The 12,698-nt window shown below is 41.8% G+C and overlaps 1 protein-coding gene across 1 annotated transcript in view; it reads right to left on the minus strand.

Moving 5' to 3' along the window:
- The window catches only part of Cep128 (centrosomal protein 128), a 345,407-nt gene extending 333,413 nt beyond the window's left edge, over positions 1-11,994 (minus strand). Inside the window, exons 1-2 of the mRNA XM_021201917.1 lie at positions 11,819-11,994; positions 9,678-9,818 (exon numbers count right to left, since the gene is read on the minus strand). The gene's annotated coding sequence lies outside the window, so the exon portion shown is untranslated. The remainder of the gene's footprint in view (positions 1-9,677; positions 9,819-11,818) is intronic.
- Between the last annotated feature and the right edge of the window lie 704 nt (positions 11,995-12,698).

The following is a 12,698-nucleotide window of genomic DNA, read 5'->3' on the forward strand; positions in this document are numbered from 1 at the left end:
TGTGTGTGAGAGAGAGAGAGAGAGAGAGAGAGAGAGAGAGAGAGAGAGAGCATAGCAATAGCAATAGCAATAGCAATAGCAATAGCAATAGCAATAGCAATAGCAATAGCAAAAAAGAGGAGAGCATGAATTTGAAAGCAAATGGGAGTAAGGTGAGTGAGACATGGTGGGAGCTGGAAGTGGAAAAGGGGGAAAGGGTATGGGGAATGGAGAAAAATGATATAATTTTATTTTAATAACACTTGTCTAAAGATAGGGGAGATGTATGGAGGCCATGAAAACAGTTATGAGCCCCCAAAAGAAAAGCACAACTACATGCTATTTATTCATTATTAACAATATATTATTTTACACTCAGTTCAAATTTAGTTTTTAAGTGTGCTATATACCTAAGAACACTGGCACTAGAGAAAATAGACTCCAGAAAACTTTGTCCCCAGTGAAATTTGCTAATATGTGATAATCAGTCATTTTATGTTGACAAACACACTGAGTGGTAACAAAAGAAAATAAATATGCACATCAAAGAAAAAACAACAAAATAGTCTAAGAAACGTAAAGTAAGCAATGAGGATGCATAATGTCTGCAGAGAGCTGGGCTTCAGGAAAATGAGCATCCAGGAGCTCTTCTAAGGGAAATGTGCAAATTGATAACAATGGTCTGGCTATTAGCACACAACTACCTGCCAAGAACTGTTTGTACCTTTGACCTTGTAATTACACATTGAGAAATGATCCCTAAACAAAACTAACTGAAAATTTGTATATAAAGAATTTTGCTGTGAAGTTGTACTAGAGAAAAAAAAAAAAACTCTATGAATTCAGAATAGGAAAGAATGGCTAAACCCCAGACCATCCAGTGGGACAGCCATTACTATACAATGGAACCCTACAAGGGGACACTAAATAGCCACTAAAAATCCTGATCCAAAGAACAGTTAATGCCAAAGCAAGGCTAAAGTATGACTTCCAGTTTTGTAATAAGTGTTATGTTTTCTGGGTATGTGCATAAATTACTAGCATGTAAATTTAGAGGCTCAGGAAACAGGAGGAGTAATAGGAAATAAATTACTCCCCCAAAGTATATTTACCCTCCAAAGTATATTACCAATTTGTATTCTTCTAAGCTTTCATACTCTTATCCTTTATGAATCTTCAATAATGAACTTATATTAATATATAATCAGAAGGAAATATAAATATACACTTAAGAAAGAAACAAAGACCACCTTCAAGCCCAGCAGAATGACAAGCTGACAACTGCAAACGAATTCAACATCCTTCCTTCCAAGAACTCGCTTTTCCATGGTGGACCTGTTTCCTTTTCCTGTCTGACAACTTCCTGACCCTAATTCCTAGTTCCTGACACTTCCCTAGGCTCCACCACTTCAATAATTCTCACCTGGTGGTAGGCTGAAGAAGCAAGTTCACAGGAGCTGTCTCTATATTTCACTTCAGCCACAGAACCATTTACCATGAGTTATGAACTAAAAGAAACTTTCTGGTGCTGCATATTCTCTTTGTAGGTATGCTGAAGGACATTCTTTCAAGGCTGGCTTACTAAGAGACAACCCAAATGCCAGAATGAACACACGTCAAAGGACCATTTGAAAGCATAAATATGCAAAGGCATTGTGTAGTGCTTGTGATGAAATACTGCTTTAGAGAATAAATCAAGAATGGTTCCTTGAACGACAAGTAGTCAACACTGAAATCTGAGGCTTTGTAAAGAAGCTTTAAAAGCTAGGTATCCCTCAACCAAAGAATGGATAACCAAAATGTGGTACATTTATACAGTGGAGTAGAGTATTACTCAGCTGTTTAAAACAACAACAACATGATATTGGCAGGCAAATGAATGGAACAAGAAAAAAATCCTGAGTGAGGCAACCCAGATACAGAAAAACAAACATGGTGTGTACTCACTTATAAGTAGATATTAGCTATAAAGTAAAGGATAATCATACTACAATCCACAGACCCAGAGAGGCTAAGTAACAAGGAAGGCTCAAGCAGGGATACATGGATCTTTCAGGGAAGGGAATATAGAGTGGATAGGCAGGAGGCTAGTGGAGATGGGAACAGGAGGGATCAAGTGGAGGGTAGAGGAAGGATGGAGCTGAAGAGAGTGTGAGAAGAGACAACTAGAATTGAGGGATGCTTGGGGAATTATGTGGAAAGCCATGCAGTGGGAACTCCCTGGAATCTATGAGAGTGACCCTAGTGAGGATTCCAAGAGAGAGAGAGAGAGAGAGAGAGAGAGAGAGAGAGAGAGAGAGAGAGAGACTGAACCCACCATATTTTGCAATCAGGCAAGGCTTCCCACCTACAATTGGTCCTACAAGATATCCAACAAGATGTTCTACAAGATGTGCTGGGGTAATGGTGCCACAGAGCTTGTGGGAGTCGCCAACCAATGACTGGTCTAACTTGAGACCCACTCCACGAGAGAGAATCCCCAACACTGCCAAAAGCATAGAGACCCAAGCACAACTGGCAAAAAATAAAAAATAAATAAAAGTTAATAATTCCTAATGATATTCTGCTACTCATAGATTGGTGCCTAGCCAGACTGTCATCAGCTAGGATCATCCAGCAACTGATAGCAGCAGATACAGAGACCCACAGCCCATAGCCAAAGCTTGGGAAACCCAAGGGAAGAGAGGGAGGAAGCCAGAGAGGTCGAGGACACTATGAGAACACAGCCCACAGAATCAACTAAGCAGGGCTCACAGGGGCTCACAGAGACAGAGAATGAAGCAGCAACCATGGAGCCTGTGTGGGTCTGCACTAGGTCCACTGCATCTATCCTAGTTGTGTAGCTTGGTATTCTTGTAGAACTCCCAACAGCATGAGTGGGGCTGTCTCTGACTCTTTGCCGGCTCTTGGGACCCTTTTCCTCCTGCTCAGTTGCCTTGTCCAGCCGAGTTACCGGGATCTGTGCCTCATCTTACTTGTTATGCCATATTCCCATGTTTGCTTGATATCCCTGGGAGGCCTGTTCTCTGAAGTGAAGCAGAGGAAGAGTAGATCTGGGGAGAGGGGAGGTGGGAAGGGAAACAGGAGTGGAGGGAGGGCAAAGTGTGGTGAGGATGTATTGTATGAGAGGAGAATAAGTAAAAAAATTGAAGATAAAAATAAAAATAGAAGAAACAAACAAATATTAAGACAAGTAGAAAACCATCTATGTTGTTCCAGGAAAAGTTTTCATCATTGTAAAAATACAAAGGAAGAGCAATTCAACTGAATTGAAAAACCCATTCTCATCATCATAAATGTCAGAGACACACAGCAGCAGAAAGGCATGAACCATCAAATCTCAACAACCTAAGGAAACTGAGGGTGAGAAAGCATTTCCTTCAGCTGCAGAAAGAACACAAGCTACCAATACCTCCCTGTGCAGCAAAACTCACTGAAAGAAAATACATTTGCTTTTCAGACCAGAACCTGTCCAAGGCTCAAGAGAGGACTAAGACCTTGGGTCTATAAAATCATACCAAAAGCTGTGTTTGAATAGTAGATGGCACAGTTCTGAGAATAGTTTACTTAGCTTCTCCTAATACATCAATACATAGATAAATAAATATTGTTGCTTTTGCCTTAATGAACCTTATAAAGAAGACATACAACCACCAGAGCGAGCAATGAACCCTCATCCATTCATCCCATCTAAACAAATAGCCATATGCAGCCCTGGCCATTGAGACTAGAAAGAGAAAACTGCTTTCAAGCCCTGTAATAAGAGGACTGGAGTGAGCCTTTAGGAACTCAAGTCCACCCCTTTTGTTATTTGACCTAAGGAGCCATCAGATTGTCTTCATTGTAATGAGGCACATTTGTATGTATGAGAGCCATGATTTATTGATTCTCAAATCTCTTCTCCTCGGAGTCGGTTTAAAACAATTAGGATTTGCAAGCTGTTCCATAAAAGATAAGCACCCAGCATCAAGGGTGATATTTCACAAAGACTGACTAGTGCATGGTAAGTGGGTGATTACTTCTATAGCCTCTATGTGCCTCAGCTGTCCCTACCCAAGGCAACTGTCCTTAAAAAGATGTTCAAGGTAATGACATTGATATTGAGAAGGGAAATGTGTTCTAAACTTAATCATCAACCAAATTCAATTTTCAGAATGTATTTCTCCCTGTCTCAACAGCCGTAGAGCTTGGCAGCGCAGTTCACCCTTCAGGTGAAAAAGTCACCAAGTTGGCGAAGGTTGTCATGTACAAACAGCTGTCAGCGAGTTGTTCCTTTTTTCCTTACATCGGTGCCCTTCTGTAACTTCTCACCTCAGACTCCTCCTGTTAATTTATACAAGCTCCAAGTCGGCACTCAGTAGTCCATTAGCCAGTCCCGCACATGTGGGACAGCAAGGAACCCCAGAAGCCTGTCAGCCATTCTTCCTTTACTGAATCATTCTTTGCAGGGCAAAGATAACCCAAGGATGGCAGCCTAAACTTGTCATCACAGCATTCAGGAGGCAAAGACAAGAGGCTCAAAAGTTCGAGACCTGTCTGAGCAACTTAGCAAGCCTGTCTCAAACACTGCAGACTTTAAAACTGGGAAGAAATATTTACTACTTTACTTTAAGCAAGCTACATAGAGAAGATTTGCACTAATATGAAGAAACTAAATTGGGGTGTTAATACATTAAATTTCAACCAAATCTTCACCTCTATAGATTTTCCTCCTGCCCTAAATAGTTAACTGTTAATTATGAGCTCAGCTACCTGCCTTGCAGGACTTTAACTGTAGCAGCCTAGAGAGATGGGATTGCCCCTGAGCCTGGCTCTCACCTCTCCTGTCTTTTCCACCTTACTTCCTGACACAGGACCCAGAAGTGTCCTGGGTCTTCCAGCCTAGAGCAGCAGATGAGCCAGCTGCCCTCCAGACAACAGAACAAGTCTAGCCATGCTAAGTAGATAGCATGGCTAACCTACTGGGGAGGACTGAACGGTTATTGTTGTATGTCTCCAAGGTTTTGTTTGCTATACAGATAAGGCTAACCGTCACGAAACAGTATTTTACTATCATAACGATTGACTTGCTTTGGTTCTGAAAAGAGTTATTTGTTGAACTTTCCTCTCAATCCAACAGGATGGACTCAGATTATAGATCTATGTGACATCCTTTCCAGTGATGGAAGGGAAAGGATACATTCAAATCAGAATACAAGCATGCACAGACACACATGCACACACACGCACACACAAGCAGATAGTGTAGCACATGACAGCTTATCATGTTTTGAGATGGGGGAAATAATCATAAAAGTATAATAATTTCAGGGTTTTGTAAAAAATAAATAAATATTTAAAAAAAACAAGCTATTTTTCTGTATCATAAAGCATACTTTTCCTCTTCCTGATTTTAAAGCTACTTGATTTCCTAGTGAAGGAGACAACTGTAAGAAAGGACACCTCCTAGTGCCATTTCCCTTTACTTTACACCCGGCTTTAGAACTCTGAGAGGATTTTCCTTAGCACTGTCTCATGATTTCTGTGGCAATCCTGTAAAGATGATACAATTACGGACCTTTCTTATGCTGCTAAGAATGATGGTGGTTTGAGTACAGTACTAACCACATTTGCTTTGTTTTTTAAAAGTCCAATAACAAAACTGGAGTCTAAATCTCGTACTTCCTATGACTGGGTTGAGGTCTGTGAATCAGGAATTCAAGACCCCAGCTAGCCACCCTTCTCATGGCCCTACCTTATGCCATGAAGCCAACTCCTGTCCACTCCTACTTATTTCAATCTGTTTATCGCTTCAGGCAGAGCAAAATATGACCTCGTGAGTGAAGTCTTCCATATCCAGGCAAAGGCAGTCTTTCCTTCTAACAGCTCTGAAATCTCAGCACTGCTCATCTCCAGTAAAACTGGGAAATGGAGATGTTGAACATTCCCTAAAAGTCGTGACTGTTTGTACCACGGAACTCTTTTCCAACTATGTCACACTCCACTCACCATGGGGCCTATCCAGTCTTACTACCTCATAAAATTCTTTTCACTCTCTGAACCTTTCTCAAGGGCCACATTCCTAGCCATCCATCCTTGTCTCCTACTTCCCAGTCAAGATTCAAATCGGAAGAAAGGCCTGTGAGAAAGCCTCCCTTCTCTGCCCAAGCCCACGTCTGGCCCCAGCGCACTCTGCTGTACTCCCATGGTAGATACTACATCAACCCAGCCTATGAAGTTCTGGCTGGCCATTTCCTATCCATCTGTGAACCCTGGAAGTCTCAACAAAGACATATTCATGATTTGCTATAGTTATATGTGCCTTATCCCCACAAACATTTACTTGCTGAAAGCTTGCTCTCTAAGATTGACAATCTAGAGGCAGTGAAAACTCCACATCAGTGGTTCTCAACCTTCCTAGTGCAGCAACCCTTTAATACAGTTCCTCAGGCTGTGGTGACCCTAACCATAATATTATTTCATTGCTACTGTATAACTGTAATTTTACTACTGTTATGAATCGATATGTGACACCCCCCAGGGGGTCGTGACCCAAAGGTTGAGAACCAATGCTGTGAATTGGAGGAAGGACACTAAGAGCACCCTCAAAGAGGGGCAAATCTCCAGCTCTCATGAATAGGCTAGATCTTGAGTGACTGTGCTACACATCTGAAAAGTAGATTCTTATAAAGCCAGCGTGGCTTTATCAGTGGCTCTCCCACTCACTCTCTCACAACATGACATTCCCTGACCCACTCATCTATTCTTCCCTACCATGATGTAACACATTAATGGTTCAAGGATGTGTAGCAGAACACAGGACTATGCTGGTAGGACTCTGTGACAACTAGGATTGTGAAACACACAAACCTACTTCTTTTATAAAACACTCAGTTTCAATTATGCCCTTAAAGAAACACAAAATGGATCAGCCATGGCTGAAGCCCGGCAGCCAGCACAGTGTCTGGCGTGCGCTGGACCACTAGCAAATTAATTTGCAACTAGTTTTTTTTTTTTAATTATCCTGTCTCAATTAATCCAGAAACAAAGTTCAAAGTACAGAGCTTTACAAATAGCAAGTACTAGTTAAGCAATTATTAAATGGAGAAATTTCATTAACAAAGGGTCTAAATTAATTATTTGAAGCCTTAAATCAATATTGATTGAGCCATGTACTATTACTGTGAATACTATTAATACTAATGTCTATTATATGGTAAACAAGGCAGCATTACAAATTTATGTAGCATATATTAAAACTGCCTAGTGACTAGACCAAACCAGAGTTTACTCAATTATCTGTGAAGTCATTTGAACTTACAATGGTCACTTGCAGCTACTTGGTTACATAGGGTAAATGCACTTAGTACAATTGCCTGTACTATCTAAACTCCAAATTATATAATCTCTTCTTCACCAGAGCTCTTCACCCGGTGAGTTTCAGCATATCAATTATTGCTTATGAACAAATCCATTTTTGACATCTGAAAACCTTCACCTGCCCACCATGAAGCTTTTCCTTTTACCTCAATCTGTAAAACTGACTATCCATCTTTTAAAATAAAAATCATAGCCCACTTCTTCCGCAACGTCGCTCTTCGTTGGAAAGAGTCTAGCTCCAGCTCAGCTTTTAATTCACACACCCATTCATGTGTGAACTTGCTCATTCACAAGCACTCATTCATTCACTCGGGAGCACCTGTTTCACGACAAACCCTGTGCACACAGCAGATTGGAAATGTCCATCACGTAACCACAAATGCTGGCTTCTCCAATCCTCCAGTCGTTTAACAGTCTACACATTTATGTTAGAGGTTATTATATTAATCATAGGAAGATGAGTAGCTGATAAAGGCTTGCTAAGTCTCTTAAGGTCATTTCTAAATATCAGAACAAGATACCAGAAGCAAAGGAAAAACTCAGAATATCTACATTATAGAGGAGCCAGGGGAAATAGTTAGCTCTTTAAAAAGCACAGAAAAATAATCACACTCCAGTTGTAAAAGGCACAACGGGCATATAAACAGGTAATTCACAGAATACAAGTGTCCCTACCAAATGCATAAATATACTTCATCTCTCTGAAGAACTGAAAATTCAAACAATAAAATGGTGTTCTTGTTCTTCTGTTCGTGACAGATGAGCAAAGCTCTCACCCTCAGGTTAATAAGGACACTCTATGGTGTACAAGCAGTAGTTACAAAAGCTAGCAGGGTGGCTCAGCAGATAAAAGCACTTGTCTTGAATTCAGTCCTGGGAGCCCACAATGGAAGAAGAGAGCCAACTGCCAAAAGTTGTCCTCTGCCTTCTACATACCTATAGCACATACCCCTGCACCTGCCCACAATAGTTATATAAGAAAAAGTATACTATCTATAAAAATGAGGGCAACTTTTCTAGAGAATAACTTGGCAAAACAAGTAAATACACACCCTTTGACTCAGAAACTCTGCTTCTATGATCAGTGTCTCAAGAAAACAAAAGTATGTGCATGGGGGGGGGTGTTTGTGTGTACAACTTATGTATAAGATACAGGTATAAGAATTTCATTTAAGAATTATAAGAAATAAATCCCCTGATTGATGGATACATTAAATATATCTAATCACTAAGCCAAGAAGGTAACAGTTCAAACAGGTAAGGCAGTGGCTCGGGTAAGTGGAGCACACCTTAAATCCTAGCACTGGGGAGGCTGAAGCAGGGATTCTGAGTTCCAGATCAGCCTGGGCTGTATTCCAAACCGTGCCTCCAGTAGCTGTATGATCAGTTAACAATACATAGTTACATAGGAAAACAGACTTTAAAGAGTATGACTATATTCAAACCAATCTAATGAGTCCCTAACATTATTAAAGGTCTAATAGTAAATCTATCCTAAAGCATTTTTATACGAGTTCCAAATGTGTCAATTTGTGTAGGTGGGAACTCCTAGAGTGCATTAACCAACTAGACTTACATCTTTCTAACTCTAAAATTAGTGAATTCTAAGAATTTTCCACATGAGAAGTCTTGGTAGGAACTGAGTGCAGGGCCCCAGAACGCCTGCATCAGCACCTTTCATCATCAAAATACAACAGAAGGCATTTTTTTTTCAAAGTCCAGAATTTTGAATCTATTACAAAAATTAAGCTTTAACACTAAATCTTTGATAACCAATGACAGTTTGTGTTGAATGTGATCAATTTATGGAAATCACAAATTACAACTATTTACTTCAAAAGACCATTCATTGTGTTTAAAAAAGAAAAGAAAGTGGGATCCTTTTAGCATTTAGAAAGATCAATCCAGAAATGGTGGGGGCAAGTCAAATCCACTAGAGAACCATGAGGTAAATAGCCATGAGGTCCTGTGCAGGGGGCAGGACTAGGAATCTGGAGTTGGGAGACTCTGGAAATAACAATCACTCTTTTGGCTCAGGGATTTCCAAGCACGGAGCCTATCTGCACCTCCAACACATCTCTGACAAATGCTGATAAGTGTGAAAAGCAGTTGAGCGTATTGTCTGGGAAAGGGACCTCAGCCCTCTCTGGGAGAGAGCAGGTTTCCAAACACTTGTTTAATAAAGCAGCTACCATGTTTTATTTTCATACGAATATCAAAAGGGGGCTTCTTGCCCCCACCCCAATTCCCACTGTTGGCATGGCCCTTTCCACTTTGAATATTCAGTAAATGTATACAATCTCCTCAGATGCTACACTCGGGAAAGAAAGCATACTTACAAAGTGCACTCCCAGAACTCTACGCTGCAGTCCTTTGAGCTCAGGGTGCCTGCCTCCTATCATTTCTTCATGAGGTTCAGGGCAAGAGGTCTAGTCGAGTAGATGATCTTTCGGGTTGCCTCTACACACCCTCCAAAACACCTACAAACCAGCGAGACAGGAGCAGACAGAACTGTAACTTGAATTTTTAATGAAAATGACTGCATCTTTCCTATGCACAGATTAGAGCATATCAGGAGGAGTGACAATACACTCCTATGTCATCCAGAAGCCCATGGTACCTGCGAATCCCTAGTAACTGTTATCTTCTGTCCATAACTCACCATCACTAGACTTGCTAGGTTATGCTAGGGGGTGAGTTGTACCCCAAGTCTAGAGAAAGTACTCACTCTGAGTATAACTGTAAGGTGGGAGACTAACTTTAGTAGTAAGAGAAACGTGCTGGCTCATGTGTAAGTCTAGGCTAGCCTCCACCTCTTTAAAGACAATATTACATATGGTGGATCATTTCTCACAGATCAAACAAATAAATAAATGCATTATGTACTTGGTTGTAGGAAAGTGCAAAGAGTAGAAAGGGTTCTCAACACTTTATGACTACTTCCAAAACTGTAAGGATCCTTAGAAAAATCATCTAACAAAGCCGATATCTGTATACTTCAATAAGCCATTCCAAGAAGGGTATTCTGGGGAAAGAAAAGAGATGTGAGACTCGGAGACATTCAAGAGGCCAGTTAAGCAAAGGCCTACTACACACTTTTCTGACAAAGCAGCCTTCATCACATGATGAGCCCTAGGCACGATGAAATTTCTCTATGCCAGTGGTTCTCAGCCTTCCTATGCCACGACCCTTCAATACAGTTCCTCATGTCATGGGTTGGTCCTCCAACCATACAATTCTCTGTGTTACTACTTCATACCTGTAGTTTTGCTACAGTCATGAATTATAACTTCAATACCTGTGCTTTGCAAGGGTCTAAGGTGACCCCTGTGAAAGGGTCATGTGATTCCCAATGCCAATACGACTCGAAGGTTGAGAACCACTGCCGTATACCAAGTTACAACTGTCAAAGTTCATCTTCTCTCTTGCCTGTCCGATGCAGCAGTTAGATGGCTATGACAACAGAAACCTGGCTGATACACACTGTGAATATGAAATATCAATACATGCCGGATTCTGACCATCCTGTACCATTATCCAAAAACATAAAGCCCTGGTAGTGCCAGAAGCCTTTGCACTCAGCATGTGGAGGGAGGGGCAGGTGGATCTCTGCAATGTCTAGACCTGTCTGGGCTACACTGTGAGTTCCAGGCCAACCAGTGCCACACAGTGGAACCCTGTCGATAGATAGATAGATAGACAGATAGATAGATATGTGTGTGTAGATGCAAGTTTCATATTTACTACATGTATATTTAATGAAGTAAAATATACTTCAGTACATTTTATGCCATGTGCCAAATAAATTAAGATTAGTCCTCAAAAGTTTCCTCAAAAGTTTCCTTTTACTTTTATTTTAATACAGGTACTATAAAACTAAAAACCACCTGTACGGTTCGTATGCTATTTCTGTTAGACGCAATCAGTTTTAGGAAGAAGTAGTGGGAATTTGCTAGGTGCGAGGCACTGCGCCAAATGTTTTGCATAATCCTGACAAGGACGCTACAACATCTAGCTTTGCCTAACAGACCCACTCCTTTAAACCAACACAGATGGCAGCTGGAATTCAAAGTTTGGTATTTCTACTAATTAATTCCAAAAGGGGGCGGCTAACCACTATGACCCCGGGCATCTCCTAACTTAGCAGAGGACAGAGATAAGCACCAATTATACCCCTGGGGCAGTCAAAACCAATGTCAGACAGCTTGAAGTGTCTAGGGGGAAGCCCTGGGCAATCTGCTCCAAAGCCAGGACAAGGCGCGTTGAGTGAGGTGGCCAGGACCTGACCGTGGACGAGCTGCTGAGGGATGCAAACACGCCATGTACCCCACGTCACCAAACACTGCACCCACACTCCCGGTCCACCCCACATACCCCTGCAGCTCTTGTGTCTCCACCCTAGGACAAGGGGAAGTGGGACGCAAAAGTCTCTGCAGAGGGAAATGAGAGAAAGGACAAGAGAATAGATAAGGGCAAGTACCTTAGACCCAAGGTGACTCCAAGTTCTTAACGCCGGATCATCGCCGAGGCCCCACCCGGCTCCCGCGGCTACCAGCGACCCCTAAGGTGCAACTGACCCAACGCTGCCTCGCAACCGACTCCGCTCACCCGGGACTCGCAGCTATGGCAACTTGAACTAGCCGCCCAGGCACCGCTAGAGCACAGGACGCGCCGCCGCCGCTTGGCCCTCTGGGAGCTGTAGTCCATCCCACACGCCAGAGCTGGGAGATGTGGCAAGAAATCACAGGAAATGACAGGAGATAAACTGCAAGTCCCAGCATGCTCTGAGCAGGGCCTCTACTTGCCTTTCCCGGAAGAAACTGGCTAAGCGGTCTTTACAGACCTGGAGCCTGCCTTCTTGCCCCGCTCTAATTTTGTTTTTTTAAAGGGCCAGTAGCCTGTGAAGCCGCAAACTCCTGGTAGAAAGTGAATTCAAACGTCCCGCGACACTGAGTTTAAGTTTACACATTAGGAAACGTCAAAGGATAAAAGCCAACAGTGAGATTTTAAAATCGCTTTACCGTCTTATTCTAATGGCTTAAGACTTGGAGGGGAGTAAACAAGTTTATCAAATGAAACACTCTCTGCCTGGAGTGACTAAAATCTCACCTCTCCTCAGTGGCAAACTACAAATGCAATATGAGGCAGTGTGTTCCTTACTACCTTGCTATGTCCTCGCAAGAAAATGAAAAGTGTTTTCTGCTAAGGGGGAAAAAGTCAGTTTCAGCTATAATGAGAGAATTAAAACCTTAAGGAAAGAGAGCTTTGAGAAAAACTTAGAAGTGAAAAATGATTAGGCACCTCGGACAGTATTTTCCTTCTACTCTGGAGAGAGGGAGGGAGGGAGGGAGGTTGGTTGG

This window comes from Mus pahari, chromosome 7, assembly GCF_900095145.1.
Source record: "Mus pahari chromosome 7, PAHARI_EIJ_v1.1, whole genome shotgun sequence".
NCBI classification, from domain to species: Eukaryota; Metazoa; Chordata; class Mammalia; order Rodentia; family Muridae; genus Mus; species Mus pahari.